This window comes from Rattus rattus, chromosome 10 (genome assembly GCF_011064425.1).
Source record: "Rattus rattus isolate New Zealand chromosome 10, Rrattus_CSIRO_v1, whole genome shotgun sequence".
Taxonomy (NCBI): Eukaryota; Metazoa; Chordata; class Mammalia; order Rodentia; family Muridae; genus Rattus; species Rattus rattus.
Genome location: NC_046163.1, coordinates 23400808 through 23425652, shown reverse-complemented (window position 1 = coordinate 23425652; position 24845 = coordinate 23400808).

Genomic DNA, 24845 nt, shown 5'->3' with positions numbered 1-24845 from the left:
ACCAGGCACACACATGGTGCACATATACACATGTAGGGCAAATACCCATACATTAAAATAAGATAAAATTTAAAAGTCAAGTCCATCAGATCCTAATTTAATTAAGAAAACATCTTTAGAGGATTAAGAGCAAATTTGGAACTGTTGTTATTTCTACTAAAGACAACACGGTTTAAGATTCGCTTTGAAAAGGAGCAAATTCAAACCCAAGAATTAAGGAAGAATTAGGCTGTGAACAGCAAGATCATTAATAGATGGTCTTCCCCAAGGGCTGCAGGTGTTTCTGGAGTGAGCAAGGTGCCTAGGGAAATCCCTTTCCTTGTCTTTGTAGCCCTCAGGAGAAAGTAATAATACTCAGGAGACAAAAGCCCACTTTTCCCTTGCTTAAAATTTGAACTCTTATAATCAGCCTTTCCCCCCTTGTGTGCTTTTAAGTACACACATCATACAAGCTATTAGATTAGTAATTAAGTCTATTGAATAAACAAATGGAGTGGGTGATGAGGGAGAGTGAGGAGAGAGAAAGAGTGCAGGGAAGCACCATTTCCAAACTCCGTGTGCCTGTTTAATAAAAGAGCGAATGATTTGGTATTTACTGTGTATTTCTAACGGATCAGATATCTGCAACGGAGCATGTGTTTAGAAAGAACTGTAAACAGAGAGTTCTACTCTATTATAAATTTCACTTATTGCTTGCTTGTACTCAACCAAAGATGACCATCCCTGTTCTGTGCTTTAAATAATTTAAACTATTTTGAAAGAGGTATAAGTAAGCAGAGAGATAGCTCTGGGTATGAAATGGGGTGGGGGAGGTGAAGAGGCAGAGAGGCTGTTGTAGAAGAAAACAGAGAAGAAGGTAATGATTTTCCACTAAAGAGCAATAGGGAGCCATTGATCACTGCCAAAGGAGCTTTCTGATATTTGTTCATTAATTTACCCCGTAATCATGCACTGATCGTATAGTATGTGTTAGGAGGTATACGGATGGAGGGGTTTCCCCAAGGATCAAGCTTGTCCTGATTTTACAGGGCAGATTGTATGTGAAGAAGAAGTCCTTCTTGATTGTTATATTCCCCAGTCTTTTGGGTGTCTGTATATTAGCAAATGCATGTATATAGCGAGTCACCTTTAAGTTTTGATTATTTTAATGAATTGTAATCTACAGTTGATGATTCCTGTTTTTAGTACTCATAGTCCCTACTAAAGCCACATAGTAAATGCACCATTCAAAGACAGTTTCCCGTAGAAAACCCCACATTGGAATCCAGTTAGCAAAATGCAGTGTTTTGACTCAGCACAACCCAAACCATTCTGCCTTCTACCCAGTGGGATAAAAGGTAATCTGATCAACATACATTTGGCAATTTGGCACACTGTTCTCATTTCTCTATAGGCTTTTGTTGGTGTCTGGTACCTAGCGTGATAGCTCCTGAACCGAGCTTTAGAGCAGAGTTCCTCAAACACTGACACTGTGCTTGCTGAATTGCTGCAGACATGAGCATCTGGGTCATGGGCTAGGGTTGACAAGCTACACTTCTCAATGCTGAGGGTCCCAGGAGACTCTTGAGCTTCTGACCAATGGATGCTCAGAATATGCTAAATAATAAGGACTTGTAATGCCTGAGACCAGCTTTTGGCTTATAATAAGAGTCTTGACCCTATTACTTACACAGGGCAGTAATAGTATATTAGAGAATACTCATCTTGTCTTTTATGCTATATAAACATTGTATAAAACATAAGATATGAATAGAAAAGTAATCTTTGCTTCTGATATTTTCTCTTGTATGTGAACCAGGCAGGGAGTAGAGAATTAATTGTGGTAAAGACATAACCCATTAAGGCAATGTCAAATTTTGAGGAAGCATCTCAGGATGTGACTCTTTATCCAAACAGTGATACATTAAAGGTTATCTCGGAGGTGGGGGACATGGTTCCATATGATTTTAAAATAAAATTTTAGATTTAAACTGATAGGCAGGTGATAGGCTCAGGAAGAGAAATGTCCTGTTTTAGAAACTGTTGAAATGAGGATCATAAAAATGGGTGGATGTTTGTAAAAGAATCAGCTATTTATAGATAGTATACAGGGATCCAAAAAGAAAAAGAGGACTCAAGGATGACTCCCAGGTTTCCAGTTTGAATGGTGAATGGATGTTGTCTCTGTTCACAGAATGGAAAACACATGAGGGGCTTAGGAAGTCTGAAGTGAAGATGTTACTTTATGACTTAAGGAATCTGAGGTTTTAGAATTAAATCCCAGGGATGTCAACAGCAAAGGAGCCCCGTTGGGTCTTGCCAGATGTTGAACTTTGACTGCCTCCATTTTTCCCACTTCCTTTCTTGTGTAGATTCTGGGAAAAGAAAAGCCCAGGATCAGGTAAATCTGACCCAGAAAGGTCAGATTTGGGAATAGAAAGAACTTAAGCATTGTTTTGTTAAGTTTCAAGGTTTTTAAAGAGTCATCCTGAAAATTTCTAATTCCATTTTTAGCAATAAAAATAAACATAATTCATTGCTCTAAGGACTTTTGTTCCTGTAACTGGTGCCTGGCTTTGTATTCATTTGGCTGGAGTAAAATGAAAGCAAAGTCCAGCATTGGCTTTACCTGGTAAAATGCAGAGAAAGGATCAACTGTCTTTTGAAGTACAAATACAGTATCCCCTTTCAGTTCGTTTGCTTTGCAAATACATTATAGTTTGGAAGATGTTCACCTACTCATTGAACTAAGAACAATTCAAGCTTATCCCATCTCTCTCTTTTCTTCTAAAATATTTAACACTATCAACATCTTAACTTTGCTTTTAACTCAAACATCTACATATTTTTTTTTATAGATTTAGGACAGAAACTTAACAGTAGACAAATACAATGATATCAATAACCTAGAAGGAGAAGATATAAGGCTTTCTGTTATTAACAGCTTTCAGTCTGCAGTTTTTAGTGCCTCAGTAACATCTTTCTCTGATGGCCATTTGTCTTTATGTTGGCAATTCCTTTTATTTTCTATAGCTGCATGACAAATCGCCCCCCTAGATTGGTGGTTTAAAACATCAGTTAATATTTAGAGGAAGCATTTGAGTCTCATTTACAAACCTGAATATGGGGTTGTTGGAGTATCTTAGTGACAAGCCATTCAGCTTTCTCTCAATTAAGGGACCAGAGAAGTAGCGTGCAAACCTTGAAGTCGTATTATCTACCCTGATAATGATGTTTTATCTTATGTTTTTGGTTGTGAGCCTAGCCTTTAACGGCTGAGCCATCTCTCCAGCCCATGATGTTTTATCTTTCATGTGACATCTCTTTGTTTGCATAAGTGTCCTATGATGTGTGAGATGAGGACATGAACAAGGACATGAGTAGGAGACAGTTTAGGCCAAGATATTGGAGTTTCTTTATTATTTCATTTTATTTACATCCCAAACACTGCCCCCTCCTGTTTCTCCCCCATAGACTCCCTACGTCATCTCTCCCCTTCTCCTCTGAGAGGTTGTATCCCCCATTTCTCCTCACCCTGGTGCATAAATATCTGTAGGATTAGGTGGCCAGCCAAGGCAGCCCTGTTGGAGAATAGATACCACAGACAGGCTACAGCTTTAGGGAGAGCCTCTACTCTGGTTGTCCTGGAGGCCCACTGAGCTGCATGTCTGCTACATATGTGCTGGGGGCCTCATTCCAGCCTGTGCATGCTCTTTGGTTGGTGACTCAGATTCCGAAAGATCCCAGGATCCAGGTTAGTTGACTCTGTTGGCCTTCCTGTGGGATTCCTATCCCCTTCAGGTTGTTCAATTTTCCCTCCAACCTTTCCATATGAGTTTTCGACCTCCAGATGTTTAGCTGTGGGTATCTGCATGTGTTTCAGTCAGTTACTGGGTATAGCCCCTCAGATGTTTGCAAGCATATCGGACAATCATTAATAGTGTCAGGGATTAGTGCTTGCCCAAGAGATGCGTCTCAAGTTGGGGTGGTTATTCCTTTAGTCTTTGTTCCATCTCTGTCCCTGCATTTACTTTAGACAGCACAAGTTTTGGGTCAAAAGTTTTGTGGGTGGGTTGGTGTCCTTATTTGTGAAGAGACACCATCACCACAGCAACTCTCCTAAAGGACAACATTTAATTAGGGCAGGCTGACAGATCAGGGGTTTAGTCCATTGTCATCATGGCAGGAAACATGGTGTTATGTAGGCAGACACAGTGCTGAAGAAGGAACTGAGAGTTGTACATCTTGATCTTCAGGCAGCAGAAAAGATAACGGTATCACACTTCGTCCAACAATGCCATACCTACGCAAGCAAGGCCACACCTCCTCATAGTACCACTCACTCCCTATAGGCCTATGGGAATCATTTTTATTCAAACCACCACAGGGGCCATGGTGGAAGTTGGACTCTATAGTTGTCAAAACTACTTTTTCAAATAAGTGTCATGAGATCCTAAATCCCATGAAAGCCATTATTGTCATCTTGACTTCTGCCAATCATTCTCTTTATGAGTATACCAATTAGCTGTGTAATTATAGGCATGATTAGAAATATAGTTTTGTCAATTAATATCACTTGGGCTATGTGGAGCAATAGTGCATAGGAATTTTCACCTTCATTTTAAACTGTAATGGTTTCTAAATTGTGAACTCTAGGTCTCATCATAAATATGCTTTAATGGATAGTTGCAACTGGTAAAGTCAGAAACACAGTTAACTGAATATATTTCCTGGACAGATAGCAGTTGTACTTTGTCACAAATTTTTTTCCAAGAAGATTAAGACCATGTTTCATGGAAAATGATTACCTTGTCGCTCTGTATTTCTTACTATCCATACAAATTTGTTCTAGAAAAAGTATTCATGCATAATGGATTTTATATCTTCTCTTAATTCTGTGTATATGTGTGTTTGCATATGTGTGGGCAGGTATACGTACACATGTACATGCACGTGTGTGTCTGTATGCATGCAGAGGCCAGAAGTTGATTTCTAGTGTCTTCCTCAATGACTGTCTACTTAATTCACTGAAATAGGGTCTCTTGCTGAACCCGGAGATTGGTGATCTATTAGTGCAGTTAACCAGCTTGCCCAGAGAACCCTTCCCATCTCTGCCCCCTGAGTACTGCCCAGCATTAAGCTTTATACATCTTTCCATTTGTTTTCTTGGTTCCCTTCTTTCTTTTGTGGTCCTCCAAAAATGCCATTCTATTTAACATACAGTTCTATTGGGGCATGTGTCAGACAGCATTAATGTGAGTCAGGAGCCTTCCAAATGTTATTAGGAGCCTGAAGTAGGTAAGAGAAAGTCAAAGTAGGGTGTGGGGTCCCTTAGGCTTAGACCTCCCTGTGTACTCTCTTCCTGGCAGTTCTGCCAGGCTACCTGAAAGGGAATTCCTCTACTCAGAAGTGACACTGTCAGGAGATGGGAACTTGCCTGGAAATATTTCCGACTGGGTAGATTATGTCCTTCTGCATCCAGAGGAAGAAGCTGAAAGGGAAGTGTTTGTGTGTGTGTGTGTGTGTGTGTGTGTGTGTGTGTGTGTGTGTGTGTCTGTGTGTGTTTCCTGAAGAAGCACCACATCCTAGAGTTTAAGGAACATGCTTTTAGAATTTAAGCTGGGCCTCTGAGGACAGCCGTAGTGTAGCTTCTGCTCTGACAAACAACTTAAGTGCTAGTTACATTATAGAGCAATTGGTTTGAACACCTGAGGAATACATTTCAAAAAGGGGTAAATTTGAAGGAGTGATCTGGAGCGATGGCAGGCTTAACTAAATTACTAACACTCCAGTGACCCTGCCTGTATCGACTCTCTAGCAGCACAGGCACATTTCAACTTAGCTTCAAATCCTTACCTAAAAATCCTTACCTGCCTTTATACTTTTATTGACAAAATAATGCAAATTTGCTCCTTAAATTCAAATGGAAACCTGACTTCTTCTTTGAAGGATTTATTGCCCATTTTGTAGACTGGGTTTTTGTACATATTAAATAAAATATTGGCTTAGTGATTCTTATATTGATAAAGCAGAACAGTAGCAAGAAGGAGCATTCCCACCTGTACTCACAGGTAACCTAATCAATATCATATTTTATGTGAGGGCAGAGTCTGGATGTAGCATAAATAATTACACTTGCTAACTTACCCAGTGCTATGTTTCTCTACAACAACAGGTCAAACATTCAATCCTTTTGAAACAGCATACTAGTGATATATAAATAGTCCAAGGAATGAAGCAGAGACAAGAAACTATAAAGTCTCACTGGTTTGAATAAGCCAGGGTTTACTTTTGGCTTAGCTACCTGTCTATTTGGTGTCAGATCCACTCATGCCGTGTTACTTTAGTAGACAGAGTGGTAGGGTGGGTTCGGTCTGTCACACTGCCCATCTTAAAAGAACAGAGAACTGGGGGAGTCCATGAGCTGGATTTGAAAGTTTCTTCTTGGGAATGTAACCCTTCCGGTCATGTTCTGTTGGGTAGTGCAAGTGCCATGGCCAGTCTTGACATTAAAACCACAGGACATGCAATTCTCATCGAGGCATCATTAGAATGACCTAGAAAAATGTACTATGTGAAAGGTAACACTCTAAGGAGATGGAGCAAGTATAAGAAACACTAGCAGAACCCACCAAACAGAAGCAGTGAGTCTGGAGTGAGATACAAAATGTAATTAGGACTTTCAATTTGCATGAAATAAATGTAAATCCATATGCTTTTTTCATTACTTTTACTAATATGTAGAGCTAAAAGTTTATACTGGGTGGTATTGACACGTACATTTTCCAGACATCGGGAGGCAGAGTCAGGCAGATCTCTGAGTTCAAGGCCAGCCCAGTTTACAGAGTGAGTTTCAGGACAGCCAGAGTTGCACAGAGAAACTCTGTTTCAAAAAATCAAAAACAAATACAAGCAAAACAAACAAAAAAGCAAAGAGGTGAAAGATTGATAAGATCTAAAGAGAATGTAGTTCATGATAGGTACAAATAGATGGAGGATGTTTGAGAAACATACTCATTGAATGAATGTTTATGAGTGTAGCTTATAGAAAGCTGTTGTCAGAAAGTGGGAGGTAAAATAAGTGCAAAAATACTTAACAGAGCTTAAAGAGACATACCAGGGTGGGTAGGTGTGTTCACATAGCGGGTGATTTAGAATCTAGGAACTCTCCCAGACAAGGAGAGCTAATGAGGTGAAAGGTTAGAGGTCTGCAGATTTCAGAGAGTGAATGACAATATTACTGAAATGGCTGACATCCATGGTTGGCTAAGGTGGTAGGAGAATTCAGAAGGGTTTAGATGAGTAATAAAAGGATGCAGATTTAGTGTCATAGTCTCTGGGCAATGTTTCATCTATTGGCTCGGTCTGATGAGGATGGCACATGTGAAAATACCTGTATAATTGTCATCAAGCTGAGGTGCTGAAAGGTGCTGAGAGAATAGGAGTAGATAGGGAGGGTCTACAAGGAGCCAATAAATGCCCACTAAATGAGAGAGCAGAGCTTCTTGAACTGAAAAAGGGATCCCTATCCTGTTCCCCTAACTGGGCTGCTTTGTCTGGCCTCAGGGGAAGAGGATGTGCCTAGTCCTGCAGTGACTGGATGTGCCAGGATGAGTTGGCACCCAGGAGGGCCTTCCCCTTTTCTGAGGAAAAGGAAAGGGGGAGGGGCTATCTGAGGCAGGAATGGGATGGGGGCTGTGATCAGAATGTGAAGTGACTATTCATGGAAAGTGAATTAATTAATGGAAAAGAAAAGAAAAGAAAAGAAAAGAAAGGATCCATAGATGGTTGTGGTCCCTGTAGACTTTTCCCTGTGTACATCAGAATCCTTCTTAACTCCTGTTTCATTGACACAATTTGCACATTAATCAGAGATGTATATACACGTCACACCTATGTCCCGGCTGCTCTCTAAGGGCACAGAGATGACTCAGTGTTGAAGAGTTGTTAAGAGTGCACACTGCTCTTGCGGAGGACCCAAATTTGACTCCCAGGACCCAGGATGAGTGTCTCACAAACCCCTACAATGTTAGCTTCAGGGGACTGGACAATGTCTCCTGACTTCTATGGAAACGTGAACTCATATGTACATATCTCCCCCAAATATGCATAATTAAAAAACAAAATACTTAAAAAGTAAAAAGAAAAGTACTGTCTAGATAGTTGTAACACATTTGTTTTCTATTCAAACTAGCAGATTACAGAGAGCATGACATTTACCTCAAATTTTTGTTTGGCTATTGCACGTGAAACTATGTAATTTGTTTAAATATTGCATAAACTGATGAAAAATAAACATAAAGAGAAGAGAACATTGCTTCCATGAGAAGTTAAGTTGAATATTTGTAAAAGTACAATAAAATTAAATTGCTAAAAACTGTTGCTCATAGGGCTGGAGAGATGGCTCAGCGGTTAAGAGCACTAACTGCTCTTCTAGATGTGTTGAGTTCAAATCCCAGCAACTACATGGTGGTTCACAACCATCTGTAATGGGATCCGACGTTCTCTTCTGGTGTGTCTGAAAACAGTAACAGTGTACCTACATACATGAAATAAATAAATAAATCTTGGGGGCTAGAGAGATGGCTCAGTGGTTAAGAGCACTGACTGCTTTCTAGAGGTCCTGAGTTCAATTCCCAGCAACCAACTGGTGGCTCATAACCATCTGTGATGGATCCTATGCCCTCTCCTGGTGTGTCTGAAGATAGATACATACAATACAATAAATACAATAAATCTTTAAAAAAATATTGCTCATCACATAGATGGGATGAAGAGATACAGGATTAAGAAAAACAGTGACAGATTCTACATTTCAAGTTTTGTTTGAAACCTCATGCGGTGAAGTTCCTAGGAGAGGAGAAATATAGAGAATCCGTAGTCAGATCTGCCAGAGTCCAGGGTAGTTTCATCTCCTTGGCAGCTTGGTAATGAAGAATCTTGGTTTCCTCATCTGTAAGAGCCAGTTAATGAAAATAAATCTAACAATCTTATTGGAGAGCTGTGTGGCCATAGTGACTTCTGAAAGAAACTATCCGACCAAAATTCAGAGTTAAGGCCAAAGTTCTCCATTAGTCTCTTCCCTTCAAACAAGTTTCTGGGCTACTCTTGGGAGAAGCTAGGTACAAATCTGAGATATTGGCTGCCCCCTAAGGCTTGATAACTTACTGGGGTGACTTGCCAACCTCAGACACATGCTGTGCTTATGAATATAGTCTTTAAAGAGATACAGAGGCAGTCTACGGGAGAGAGATTCATTGGCATGGTCTGGGATGATCTCAAGGTTCAAGTCTCTTTTTTATCTTTCTCGTGTGGAGGCCTGGATATCGGTATTTATCCTTACCACATCATGTGAGCTGCTTTGGGGAACCACAGTTTTCACTGAACTTCATTGCATTAACATGAATGACAACATAGTCTGATAGCATGTGGCTCAAACTGCCATCTTTATAACTGTTTTTCATGATGTGCTACTACATCTTTACTGGATGAAGAGTATGTTCCTTTCCTATCTCCTCATCTCCTCTCCACTTCACCATCCTGCCATATGTCTACTGTGCTTTGAATTTATTCTAAAATCATGAAATTTTTCAGATGAGCTAAAGAGTTAGATTTATTCTGATCCACTCTGCATTATTGCCCAGATCACCCAAGGAACTGAGACCTTCAGTAATTGGTACCAGTAACAGCACCATTATGAGAGTGATAAGGGGTAAAGGGGGTGGTGTCCTAGTTAGGATTTCTACTGCTGTGAAGAGACATCATGACCAAGGCAACTCTTTTTTTCTTTTTGTCTTTATCTTTTAATTGGATATTTTTTATTTAATTACATTTCAAATGTTATCCCCTTCCCTGGTTTCCCTTCCATAAACTCCCTAACTTATCCCCCCTTCTCCTTCTTCTATGAGAGTATTTCCCCACCCATCCACCTACACCTTCCCGCCTCCTCACCCTGACATTTCCCTACACTGGTGTGTGGGGGGGTGTCCAGCTTTGGCAGGACCACGGGCTTCTCTCATTGGTGCCCAACAAGACCATCCTCTGCTACATATGCAGATGGAGCCATGGGTTTGTACTCTTTAGATGGTGGTTTAGTCCCTGGGAGCTCTGGTTGTTTGGTGGTGTTGTTCTTATGGGGTTGCAAGCTCCTTCAGCTCCTTCAATCCTTTCTCTAACTCCTCCAATGGGGAACCTGTTCTCAGTTCAATGGTTGGCTGCGAGCATCCACCTCTGTATTTGTCATGCTCTGGCAGAGCCTCTCAGGAGACAGCTGTATCAGGCTCCTGTCAGTATGCACTTCTTGGCATCAGTAATATTGTCTGGGTTTGGTGGCTGTATGTATATGGACTAGATCCCCAGGGAGGGCAGTTTCCTTCAGTCTCTGCTCCAAACCTTGTTTCATATTTCCTCCTATGAATATTGTTGTTCCCCTTTCTAAGAAGGACTGAAGCATCTACACTTTGGTCATTCTTTTTTTTTTTTGAGTTCCATGTGGTCTGAGGATTGTATCTTGGATATTCCGAGTTGAGATTTTGGGCTAATATCCAATTATCAGTGAATGCATGCCATGTGTGTTTTTTGGGGATTGGGTTACCTTACTCAGGATGATATTTTCTAGTTCCATCCATTTGCCTATGAATTTCATGAAGTCATTGTTTTTCATAGCTGAGTTGTACTCCATTGTGTGAATGTACCATATTTTCTGTATCCATTCCTCTGTTGAGGGACATCTGGGTTCTTTCCAGTGTCTGACTATTGTACATGAGGCTGCTATGAACATAGTGGAGCATCATTTGGGTACATGCCCAGGAGTGGTATAGCTGGCTTCACAGGTAGTACTAGGTCCAGTTTCTTAAGAAACTCCAGACTGATTTCCAGAGTGGTTGTACCAGTCTGCAATCCCACCAACAATGGAGGAGTGTTCCTCTTTCTCCACATCCTCACCAGCATCTGTTGTCACCTGAGTTTTTGACCTTAGCCATTCTGAGTGGCATGAGGTCAAATCTGAGGGTTGTGTTGATTTGCATTTCCATGATGTTGAACATTTCTTTAGGTATTTCTCAGATATTTGATATTCCTCAGCCGAGAATTCTTTGTTTAGCTCTGTACCCCCTTTTTAGGGTTATTTGCCTTTCTGGAGTCTAACTTCTTGAGTTCTTTGTATATTTTGGATATTAGCCCTCTATCAGATGTAGGGTTGGTAAAGATCTTTTCCCAATCTGTTGGTTGCCGTTTTGTCTTAACCGCAGTGTCCTTTGCCTTACAGAAGCTTTGCAGTTTTACAAGGTCTGATTGTCAATTCTTGATCTTAGAGCATAAGCCATTGGTGTTTTGTTTAGGAAAATTTCCCCAATGCCCATGTGTTCGAGGCTCTTCCCCACTTTTTCTTCTATTAGTTTGAGTGTATCTGGTTTGATGTGGAGGTCCTTGTCCACTTGAACTTAAGCTTTGTATGGGCTATAAGAATGGGTCGATTTGCATTCTTCTACATACCAGTTGAATCAGCACCATTTGTTGAAAATGCTATCTTTTTTTCACTGAATGTTTTAGCTCCTTTGTCAAAGCTCAAGTGACCATAGGTGTGTGGGTTCATTTCTGGGTCTTCATTTCTATTCTACTCATCTACCTCCATGTCTATGTACCAATATTATACAGTTTTTAATCACTATTGTTGTCTATATAATGCAGCTTGAGGTCAGGGATGGTGATTCCCCCAGAAGTCTTTTATTGCTGAGTATAGTTTTCGATACCCTGGGATTTTTGTTATTCCAAATGAATTGTCAAGTTTCTCTGTCTAACTCTATGAAGAGTTGAGTTGGAGTTTTGATGGGAATTGCATTGAATATGTAGATTGCTTTTGGCAAGATGACCATTTTTACTATATTAATCATGCCAATCCATGAGCTTGAGAGGTCTTTCCATCTTCAACTTCTTTCTTCAGAGACTTGATGTTCTTGTCATAGAGAACTTTCACTTGGTTGGTTAGAGTCACACCAAGGAATTTTATGTTATTTGTGACTATTGTAAAGGGTATCATTTCCCTAATTTCTTTCTCAGCCTGTTTATCCTTTGAGTAGAGGAAGGCTACTGATTTGTTTGAGTTAATTTTATACCCACACACTTTGCTGAAGTTGTTTATCAGCTGTCGGAGTTCTCTGTTGGAACTTTGGGGGTACTTAAGTATACTATCGTATCATCTTCAAATAGTGATATTTTTGACTTCTTCCTTTCTAATTTGTATCCCTTTGACCTCCTTTTGCTGTCTGATTGCTCTGATTGTCTGATAAGACTTCCAGTACTTTATCGAATAAGTAGGGAGAGAGTGGGCAACCTTGTCTAGCTCCTGATTTTTGTGGGATTGCTTCAATTTTCTCTCCATTTAGTTTAATGTTAGCAACTGGTTTGCTGTATATTGCTTTTACTATGTTTAGATATGGGCTTTGAATTCCTATTCTTTCCAGGACTTTTATCATGAAGGGGCATTGAATTATGTCAAATGCTTTCTCAGCATCTAATGAAATGATCGTGTGGTTTTGTTCTTTCAGTTTGTTTATATAGTAGATTATGTTGATGGATTTCCATATATTGAAACATCCCTGCATACCTGGGATGAAACCTACTTGATCATGATGGATAATCGTTTTGGATTCAGTTTGTGAGAATTTTATTGAGTATTTTTGTGTCTATATTCACAAGAGAAATTGGTCTGAACTTCTCTTTGTTTGTTGGCTCTTTGTGTGGTTTAGGTATAAGAGTTATTATGGTTTCATAGAAGGAATTGGGTAATGTTCCTTCTGTTTCTCTTTTGTGGAATAGTTTGGACAGTATTGGTGTTAGGTCTTCTCTGAAGGTCTGATAGAATTCTGCACTAAACCTATCTGGGCCTGGGGGTTCTTTGATTGAGAGACTTTTAATGACTGCTTCTATTTCTTTAGGAGTGATGGGACTGTTTAGATGGTTTAATCTGATCCTGATTTAACTTTGGTACCTGTTATCTGTCTAGAAAATTGTTCATTTCATCTAGATTTTCCAGTTTTGTTGAGCATAGGTTTTTGTAGTAGGACCTGATGGTTTTTTGTATTTCCTCAGTTTCTGTTGTTATTTCTCCCTTTTCATTTCTGATTTTGTTAATTTGGACACAGAGAGTGGGTCCTCTGGTTAGCCTGGCTATCTCTGGTTAGCTTTATCTATCTTGTTGATTTTCTCAAAGAACCAGCTCCTGGTTTCGTTGATTCTTTGTATAGTCCCGTTTGTTTCTACTTGGTTGAGTTCAGCACTGAGTTTGATTATTTCCTGGGGTGTACTCCTCTTGGATGTATTTGTTTTTTTTTTTTTTTTTTTTGTTCTAGTGCTTTTATGTGTTCTGTCAAGCTACTAGTGTATGCTCTCTCCAATGTCTCTTTGGAAGCAACCAGAGCTATGAGGTTTTCTCTTAGCACTGCTTTCTTTGTGTACCATAAGTTTGCATATATTGTGCCTTCATTTAAATTCTAAGAAGTCTTTAATTTCTTTCTTTATTTCTTCCTTGACCAGGTTATCATTAAGTAGAGCATTGTTCAACTTCCATGTATATATGGGTGTTCTGTCATTTTTGTTGTTATTGAAGACCAGCTTTAGTCTATGTTGATCTGATAAGATGCATGGGATTATTTCAATCTTCTTGTATCTGTTGAGGCCTGTTTTGTGACAGAATATACGGTTAATTTTGGAGAAGGTACCATGAGGTGCTGAGAAGAAGGTATATTCTTTTGTTTAAGGATGAAATGTTCTATAGATATCTGTTAAATCCATTTGGTTCATAACTTCTGTTAGTTTCTCTGTGTCTCTTTTTATTTTCTGTTTCCATGATTTATCCATTGACGAGAGTGGGGTGTTGAAATCTCCTATTATTATTGTGTGAGGTGCAATGTGTGCTTTGAGCTTTAGTAAGGTTTCTTTTATGAATGTAGGTGCCCTTGCATTTGGAGCATAGATATTCAGGATTGAGAGTTCATCTTGGTGAATTTTTCCTTTGATGAATATGAAGTGTCCTTTCTTATCTTTTTTCATAGCTTGTTAGTGAATATTGATTTTATTCAATATTAGAATTGCTACTCCAACTGTTTCTGGTGGTCATTTGCTTGGAAAATTGTTTCCCAGCCTTTTACTCTGAGGAAGTATCTGTCTTTGTCTCTGAGGTGTATTTCCTGTATGCAGCAAATGATCAGTCTTCTTTACACATCCAGTTTGTTAGTCTATGTCTTTTTACTGGGGAATTGACTTCATTGATGATAATAGATTTTAGGGACCAATGATTGTTGTTTCTTGCTATTTTTGTTGTTAGAGGTGGAATTATGTTGTGTTGGTATCTTCTTTTGGGTTAAGTGAAATTAGATTACTTTCTTGCTTTCTCAAAGGTGTAGTTTCCCTTCTTGTGTTGAAGTTTTCCATCTATTATCCTTTGTAGGACTGTATTTGTGGAAAGATATAGTGTTAATTTGGTTTTGTCATGGAATATCTTGGTTTCTCCATCTATGATAATTGAGAGTTTTGCTGGATGTAGTAGCCTGGGCTGGCATTTGTGTTCTCTTAGGGTCTGTATGACATCTGCCCAGGATCTTCTGGATTCATAGTTTCTATTGAGAAGTCTGATGTAATTCTGATAGGTCTGCCTTTATATGTTACTTGACCTTTTTCCCTTACTGCTTTTAATATTCTTTCTTTGTTTTATGTGTTTGGTGTTTTGACTATTATGTGACCTGAGGAATTTCTTTTCTGTTCCAATCTATTTGGAGTTCAGTAGGCTTCTTGTATGTTTATGGGCATCTCTTTCTTTAGGTTAGGGAAGTTTTCTTCTATACTTTTGTTGAAGATATTTACTGGCCCTTTAAGTTTGGAATCTCTATATTCTCGTCTATACATATTATTCTTAAATTTGATCTTCTCATTGAGTCCTGGATATCCTGGATGTTTTGGGTTAGGAGATTTTTGTATTTTGCATTTCTTTGACTGTTGTGTCAATGTTCTCTATGGTATCTTCTGTCTCCGAGATTCTCTCTTCTATCTCTTGTATTCTGTTGGTAATACTTACATCTATGACTCCCGATCTCTTTCCTAGGTTTTTTATGTCCAGGATTCTCTCCCTTTGTGATTTCTTTATTGTTTCTTTTTCTATTTTCAGATCCTGGATGGTTTTGTTCAATTCCTTCTCCCATTTGCTTGTGTTTTCCTGTAATTCTTTAAGGGATTTTTGTGCTTCCCCTTTAAGGGCTTCTACTTATTTACCTGTGTTGTTCTATATTTCTGTAAGAGAATTATGTCCTTCTTAACATCCTCTAACATTGTGTTTTAAATTAAAATCTTACTTTTCCGATGTGGGGGTATCTAGGACTTTCTGTGGTGGGGCATATGGGTTCTGATGATGCCAAGTCGCCTTGGTTTCTGTTGCTTAGGTTCTTGCCCTTGCTTCTCACCATCTGCTTTTCTCTGGTATTAGCTGGTCTTGCTGTTTCTGACAGTGGCTAGACTCTCCTGTAAGTCTGTGTGTCAGCATTACTGGAGACTGGCTTTCTCCCAGTGGGACCAGAGTACAGATAGCTGTGGCACAAGGTCAGCTGCAGAAGCAGGCAGAAACCTGAAGTATCCTGTCTCAGACTGCTCCTCAGGTGCTGTGTCCAGAGGGCTCCAAGTGGGATCCTATTGGGCCATGAATATGAGCAGAAGTGGTGCTCTCAGGATTGTCCTTACTTCTGAGAATTCAGCTCTCTACCCACAGGATCTAGGTACAAAGAGCTGTGTAAGAAGGTCAGCTGAGGGCACAAGTTAAGACAACACTTTTAAAAGAAATTTTTCAATTGGGACTGGCTTATAGATTCAAGGGTTTAGTTTATTATCATCATGGTGGGAAGCATGGCTTACAGGAAGACATGATGTTAGAGAATGAGCTCAGAGTCTACATCTGGATCTGCAGGCAATAGGAAGACAGAGACACTAGGCCTGGCTTAAGCATTTGAAACCTCAAAGCCCATGCCAGTGACACACTTTTCCAACAAGGACATACCTTCTAGTAGTGGTGACCAAGCATTCAAATCTATTAGTTTATGTCTGCCATATTTACTCAAAGGACCACAGATAGTGAAAATGTTGTGAATGGATATAATAGAATGGCTACGAAATGTTATTATGCCTAGTTTGCATTGCTTTTTGAAAATTATTTGTATAGTTTATTTTTTATAACTTGATATAAATTTAAAGTATTATTTACTGATTATAAGATACACGCTGAAATCTCTTGCTAAGATACAGCAAGTGGGAAACCCTAATATCTATAATAATGTCTGCATTCATTTATTTATTTATTTTTCTATCTTTATTAAATTGGGCATTTCTTATTTACATTTCAAATGTTATTCCCCTTCCCGGTTTCCAACCCAACATCCCCCTAGCCCCTGTCCTTCCCCTTCTATATGGGTGTTCCCCTCCCAATCATCCCCCCATTACCACACCCCACCCCCAAGAATCCCATTCACTGGGGGAAAGCCTTGGTAGGACAAAGGGCTCCCCATCCACTGCTTCCCTTACTAGGCTATTCATTGCTACCTATGTAGTTGGAACTCAGGGTCAGTCCATGTATAGTCTTTGGGTAGTGGCTTAGTCCCTGGAAGCTCTGGTTGGTTGGCATTGTTGTTCATATGGGGCCTCAAGCACCTTCAGTCCTTTCAGTCCTTTCTCTGATTCCTTCAGTGGGGTCCCGTTCTCAGTTCAGTGGCTTGCTGCTGGCATTCGCCTATGTACTTGCCATATTCTGGCTGTCTCTCAGGAGAGATCTACATCTGGTTCCTGTCAGCGTGCACCTCTTTGCTTCATCCATCTTATCTAGTTTGGTGGCTTTGTATGTATGGGCCACATGTGGGGTAGGCTCTGAATGGGCATTCCTTCAGCCTCTGTTCTAAACTTTGCCTCCCTATACCCTCCTAAGGGTATTCTTGTTCCCCTTTTATAGAAGGAGTGAAGCATCCGCATTTTGGTCATCCTTCTTGAGTTTCATGTGTTCTGTGCATCTAGGGTAATTCGAGTATTTGGGCGAATATCCATTTATCAATGAGTGCATACCATGTGTGTTTTTCTGTGATTGGGTTACCTCACTCAGGATGATATTTTCCAGTTCCATCCATTTGCCTATGAATTTCATAAAGTCATTGTTTTTGATAGCTGAGTAGTACTCCATTGTGTAGATGTACCCCATTTTCTATATCCATTCCTCTGTTGAAGGGCATCTGGGTTCTTTCCAGCTTCTGGCTATTATAACTAAGGCTACTATGAACATAGTGGAGCATGTGTCTTTGCTATATGTTGGAGCATCTTTTGGGTATATGCTCCATAGAGAGGTATAGCTGGATCCTCAGGTAGTTCAATGTCCAATTTTCTGAGGAACCTCCAGACTGATTTCCAGAATGGTTGCACCAGCCTGCAATCCCACCAACAATGGAGGAGTGTTCCTCTTTCTCTACATCCTCTCCAACATCTGCTGTTATCTTAGCTATTCTCACTGGTGTGAGGTGAAATCTCAAGGTTGTTTTGATTTGCATTTCCCTTATGACTAAAGATGTTGAACATTTCTTTAGATGCTTCTCAACCATTTGGCATTCCTCAGCTGTGAATTCTTTGTTTAGCTCTGAACCCCACTTTTTAATAGGGTTATTTGTCTCCCTGAAGTCTAACTTCATGAGTTCTTTGTATATAAGCCCTCTATCAGTTGTAGGATTGATAAAGATCTGTTCCCAATCTGTTGGTTGCCATTTTGTCCTAACAACAGTGTCCTTTGCCTTACAGTGTACTTTTATGAGATCCCATTTGTTGATTCTTGATATTAGAGCATTAGCCATTGGTGTTTTGTTCAGGAAATTTTTTCCAGTGCCCATGTGTTCGAGATTCTATTCCCCACTTTTTCTTCTATTAGTTTGAGTGTATCTGTTTGATGTGGAGGTCCTTGATCCACTTGGACTTACTCTTTGTACAGGGTGGTAAGAATGGATCAGTCTGCATTCTTCTATATGCTGACCTCCAGTTGAACCAGTACCATTTGCTGAAAAGGCTATCTTTTTTCCATATGATGGTTTTGGCTCCTTTGTCAAAAATCAAGTGACCATAGGTGTGTGGGTTCATTTCTGGGTCTTCAATTCTATTCCACTAGTCTATCTGCCTGTCTTTGTACCAATACCATAAAGTTTTTATCACTATTGCTCTGTAATACTGCTTGAGTTGAGGGATAGTGATTCCCTGGAAGCCCTTTTATTGTTGAGAATAGTTTTAGCTATCCTGGGTTTTTTGTTATCCCAGATGAATTTGCTAATTGTTTTGTCTAACTCTTTGAAGAAATGGATTGTTATTTTGATGGGGATTGCATTGAATCTGTAGATCACTTTTGGTAAAATGGCCATTTTTACTATATTAATACTGTCAATCCATGAGCATGGGAGATCTTTCCATCTTCTGAGATCTTCAATTTCTTTCTTAAGAGACTTGAAGTTGTTATCATACAGATCTTTCACTTGCTTGGTTAAAGTCACACCAAGATATTTTATATTATTGCGGACTGTTTTGAAGGGTGTCTTTTTCCTAATTTCTTTTTTTTTTCTTATAAGTATAGCATTTAATTGGGACTGGCTTACAGATAGAGAGGTTCAGTCCATTATTATCAAGGAAGGAGCACGGAAACATCCAGGCAGGTATGGTGCAGAGTTCTACATCTTCATCTGAAGGCTGCCTGGAGAAGACTGGCTTCCAGGAAGATAGGATGAGGGTCTTAAAACCCACACCCACAGTGACACACCTATTCCAAAAGACCACACCCACATCAACAGAGCTACACTTTCTTATAGTGCCACTCCCCAGGCCAAGCATATATAGACCATCACAAGTTCCAAGCCTTTGATGACCAAACAGAGGTCATTAACTATTAAATACCAGCTTCACTTGTCACAGTTGTTTGGAAAGAGCTTTCCTGTTGAGGGCCATAATAACAAACGTCTCACATCACATGACTTGGAAAACAGACTGGTGACTGACTTGTCTGTTTTTCCTAATTTCTTTCTCGGCTTATTTCTCTTTTGTGTATAGGAAGGCTATTGATTTATTTGAGAAAATTTTATACCCAGCCACTTTGCTGAAGGTGTTTATCAGGTTTAGTAGTTCTCTGGTGGAACTTTTGGGATCACTTAAATATACTATCATATCATCTGCAAATTGTGATATTTTGACTTCTTCCTTTCCAATATGTATCCCTTTGATCTCCTCTTGTTTTCTGATTGCTCTGGCCAGGACTTTGAGAACTATATTGAATAAGTAGGAGAGAGTGGGCAGCCTTTGTCTAGTCCCTGATTTTTTGGTGGTTGCTTCAAGTTTCTCTCCATTTAGTTTAATGTTAGCCACTGGTTTGCTGTATATGGCTTTTACTATGTTTAGTTATGGGCCTTGAATTCCTATTCTTTCCAGGACTTTTATCTTGAAGGGGTGTTGAATTTTGTCAAATGCTTTCTCAGCATCTAATGAAATTATCATGTAGTTTTTATCTTTCAGTTTGTTTATATAGTGGATTACGTTGATGGTTTTCCGTATATTAAATCATCCCTGCATACCTGTGATGAAGCTTACTTGATCATAAGGGATGCTTGTTTTCATGTATTTTTGGATTCGGTTTGCAAGAATTTTATTGAGTATATTTGCGTTGATATTCATAAGGTAAATTGGTCTGAAGTTCTCTTTCTTTGTTGGGTCTTTGTGTGGTTTAGGTATAAGAGTAATTGTGGCTTCGTAGAAGGAATTCGGTAGTGTTCCAACTGTTTCATTTTTTGTGGAATAGTTTGGATAGTCTTGGTATGATATCTTCTATGTAGGTCTGATAGAATTGTGCACTGAACCCGTCTGGACCTGGGCTCTTTTTGGTTGGGAGATCTTTAATGACTGCTTTTATTTCTTTAGGAGTTATGAGGTTGTTTAAATGATTTATCTGTTCCTGATTTAACTTCGGTACCTGTATCTGTCTAGGAAATTGTCCATTTCCTTCAGATTTTCAAGTTTTGTTGAATGTAGGCTTTTGTAGTATAATCAGATGATTTTTTTTAATTTCCCCTGATTCTGTTGTTATGTCTCACTTTTCATTTCTGATTTTGTTAATTTGGTCACACTCTCTGTGTCCTCTCGTTAGTCTGGCTAGGGGTTTATCTATCTTGTTGATTTTCTCAAAGAACCAACTTTTGGTTCTGTTGATTCTTTCTATGGTCCTTTTTGTTTCTACTTGGTTGATTTCAGCTCTGAGTTTGATTATTTCCTGCCTTCTACTCCTCCTGGGTGTATTTGCTTCTTTCTGTTCTAGAGCTTTTAGGTGTGCTGTCAAGCTGCTGACATATGCTCTTTCCTGTTTCTTTCTGCAGGCACTCAGCGCTATGAGTTTTCCTCTTAGCACAGCTTTCATTGTGTCCCATAAGTTTGGGTATGTTGTACCTTCATTTTCACTAAATTCTAAGAAGTCTTTAATTTCTTTCTTTATTTCTTCCTTGACCAGGTTATCATTGAGCAGAGCATTGTTCAACTTCCATGTATATGTGGGTGTTCTTTCCTCCAGCATGGGATTATTTTTATCTTTCTGTATCTGTTGAGGCTTGTTTTGTGCCCGATTATATAGTCAGTTTTGGAGAAAGAACCATGAGGTGGTGAGAAGAAGGTATATCCTTTTGTTTTAGGATAAAATGTTCTATAAATATCTGTTAAAGTCCATTTGGGTCATGACTTCTCTTAGTCTGTCTACGTCTCTGCTTAATTTCTGTTTCCATGATCTGTCCATTGATGAGAGTAGGGCATTGAAATCTCCTACTATTATTGTGTGAGGTCCAATGTGTGCTTTGAGCTTTAGTAAGGTTTCTTTTATGTCTGTAGGTGCCCTTGTATTTGAAGCATAGATATTTAGGATTGAGAGTTCATCTTGGTGGAATTTTCCTTTGATGTATATGAAGTGTCCTTCCTTATCTTTTTTGATGCCTTTTGGTTGAAAATCGATTTTATTCGATATTAGAATGTCTACTCCAGCTTGCTTCTTCAGACCATTTGCTTGGAAAGCTGTTTTCCAGACTTTTACTCTTAGGTAAGTCTGTCTTTGTGTCTGACGTGTGTTTCCTGTAGGCAGCAAAATGCTGGGTCCTCATTGTGTATCCAGTTCATTAATCTGTGTCTTTTTATTGGGGAATTGAGTCCATTGATGAGAGATATTAAGGAATAGTGATTGTTGATTCCTGTTATCTTTGTATTTTGAGGTGAGATTGTGTGTGTGCTTGTCTTCCCTTTGTTTTGTTGCAAAACAATTAGTTTCTTGCTTTTTCTAGGGTGTAGCCTGTCTCCTTGTGTTGGGCTGGCATTTGTGTTCTCTTATGGTCTGTATGACATCTGTCCAGGATCTTCTGGCTTTCATAGTCTCTGGTGAGAGGTGTAATTCAGATAGGTCTGCCTTTATATGTTACTTGACCTTTTTCCTTACTTCTTTTAATATTCTTTCTTTATTTTGTGCATTTGGTGTTTTGACTATTATGTGACAGGAGGAATTTCTTTTCTCGTCCAATCTATTTGGAGTTCTATAGGCTTCTTGTATGTTTATGGGCATCTCTTTCTTTAGGTTAGGGGAGTTTTCTTCCTTGATTTTGTTGAAGATATTTACGGGTCCTTTGAGTTGGGAGTCTTCACTCTCTTCTATACCTATTATCCTTAGGTTTGATCTTTTCAATGTGTCCTGGATTTCCTGTATGTTTTAGGCCAGTAGCTTTTTCCATTTTACATTATCTTTGACAGTTGTATCGATGATATCTATGGAATCTTCTGCTCCTGAGATTCTCTCTTCTATCTCTTGTATTCTGTTGGTAATGCTTGTGTCTATGGTTCCTTGACTCTTCCTTTGGTTTTCTATATCTAGGGTTGTCTCCTTTTGTGCTTTATTTATTGTTTCTATTTCCATTTTCAATGCCTTCACCTGTTTAATTGTGTTTTCCTGTAATTCTTTCAGGGATTTTTGTGTTTCCTCTCTAAGGGCTTCTACATGTTTACTTGTGTTTTCCTGCATTTATCTAAGGGAGTTCTGTATGCCTTTTTTAAAGTCCTCCATCATCATGATCAAATGTGATTTTAAATCTCGATCTTGCTTTTCTCATGTGTTTGGATATTCAGTGTTTGGTTTGGTGGGAGAATTGAGCTCTGATGATGCCATGTAGTCTTGGTTTCTGTTGCTTGGGTTCCTGCACTTGCCTCTTGCTATCAGGTTGTTTCTGTTGTTACCTTGTTCTACTATTTCTGACAGTGGCTTGACTGCCTTATAGGCCTGTGTGTCAGGAGTGCTGTAGACCTGTTTTGCTGTTTTCTTTCAGCCAGTTATGGGAACAGAGTGTTCTGCTTTCAGGCGTGTAGTCATTCCTGTCCACTGGCTTTCAGCTGTTCCTGTGGGCATGTGTCCTGAGTCTACCAGGCAGGTCACTTGGAGCAGAAAAGTTGGTCTTACCTCTAGTCTTGGGCCTGAAGTTGCTCTTGGGGCTGGGTTTCAGCTCTCAGGGAGGGCAGCAACCGGAAGGGCCTGCCCCTACTTCTGGGTCCCTGTGTGCAGGGGCTGTCTGCATTTATATATGCATTTATTATCTATTTAGCTTACAATGTAAGTACGGAATACTGTGCAGTTTTTCACTTAAAAAAAGTACGGTGTTCGGTGATTACCAAAGACTAAGTAATATCCTGCAGCATTTTCCAAATGTATTTGCCCAGGTAATCATTTTTAAATCTATTATCTTATATATAATTACCTTAAATATAATACCCATTAAGCCTGTAAGGGACACTGAGCGAAGGTTAAAAAAAAGCCAAACAGTCCCAAATCTGACTTAAGGCTAGTGAGCAGATCCTGATATGCTCACACAGAAATGATTTGGCCTGATGTTTTGCCCTGATAACTTTTCTATTTGAAATACTGGTGTGGAGGAGTAGTAGTATCAAATATAAAAAGCCCAAACATCGGCAGACTTAACAAGAGTCTAGTGCTTCATTAGATGTCAGAAACTCCAGGAAGGGCTCATAGAATCTTTGCTCGGTGGGGAACAGGAATAGTGTGGTTAGGATGAAAAATAGACTTTCAGCGTGGTACTGGTTGCAAATGTGTTTAACACTCTTTGTTTAGCTCCTTTGTTTTGCTGGTAAACCCTAGTTCCTTGGAAGGCCAATTCCCATGAGGCATCTATTCCCTAACCAGTTAGTGGATAGAACGATGGCTTGGCTGTGAATTAAATGATGGTTGGGGACCAGGGGCTGCTTATCAGCTGTGTTATACTGGACAAGCTTTCTACATCTCCATGAACTTAACTTTGCTCAGGTAAAGCACGGGAGCAGACAGGCAGGAGTAGAGACGGAAATGTCTGCTTCAAAGCATTGCAAAAAATTGAAACTAAATGTGTGATTCTACCCAGCACTTGCCCAGGAGACAAATCTTCAGTTCTTGAGCAAAGGTGTTTTAAAATTAATTTATTGCTGCAATTATTGCAATTTAAAGGCCAGGAAGTCTCTCCAAATTGACTTTTCCTAAGCCTTTGATTGGCAATGATCTGCTGCATTCTTGTAGCTAACAAGGCCACCCACTGAAAGAGGGTGGGACAAAGAGGTCTGAAAAAGATAATTGAATTTTGATTCCTTAAGAGAACAATTTCACTGAGTGGTGAGAACAGAGGCCTGATTGTGGGGGTGCTCAACCAAGGAGAATCCCTTTAAATAGCAGACGGTTAAAGAGAAGGAAAGGTAGCTGAAAAGCATTGGACTAAAGATGTTTCCTGTCAGTTTTCATCCTGACCAGGGATTGGAACCCCCATGTTTACATTTCTTTTATTTCTTTTGTGTTTGGTTTGCTTTGGTTTTGATTGTGTTTTTGAGACAGACAGGATTTTCCTGTGTAGGTCAGGCTGGATTTGATCTCACACGTCTCTTTTGACCTGTATCATGGTCAGTGCTGAGACTGTAGTCATTCACCCAACCTTGTGACATCTTTGCATTCCTTAAAGGTCAGAATGAATAAAGAAGACGACGGGAAGAGAATGTATGGGATAAGAGCTGTTTTGAGTTAAAGCTCTATCATTGGCTTCCCGTATAAGTCTCGGGCACAATCCTCACCTCTAAGCCCTTGTGCGAGGAAGGTGCTCCCATATCTTCTTGATGACTTTACATTGAAGATTGTAAATTTATAGGCCTATAAAATACCTTGAAAATTACAGAGGATGTGATCCAAAATGAGTACCAAGTAATCTCTCTAGAAAAATGACTCTCTTTGTCCAAGATGATGACATCTCTAACTGGTGCTATGAAAATGTTGCCTGCCTGTTTATGAAGAAAAAGTCTGATTCCTGAAGCTTGATTGATCGGAATTGAACTGGTAGATCACCAAGCCAGCAAATGTGCTTTCAGATTACATGGTGAATCACTCCTCGCGGTTTATGAGTGGAGAGGTACTTGGCCGCTTCCAGGCTCGCTGCTTGTGGCTTTCATTACTTACCCCACCGGCTGTGCCGCCTGTCAGGTCTCCGCTCTTCATCGCACAGTTTAACCATATCTCTCGGTAATTTTCTGACTGACAAAATTGCTTGCTCTTTGTTTTCATGGACATAAACGGTACCCACTTAAGTCCCATTTGTATAGCAAGAGGAACGACTGTTTAGAAACCTGGCGTCAAACATTGCTTTCCCAAACTGTGTTGTGTTTGAGCCCTGTGCTATAAACAGAGCCAAAAGTTAAAAATTTTCATTTTGAGCTGAGAGGCTGTGGATGATCTTTTAACTTAGAGTCTTGGGTTATGATTTCCAATTTTGAACTCGTTCTTC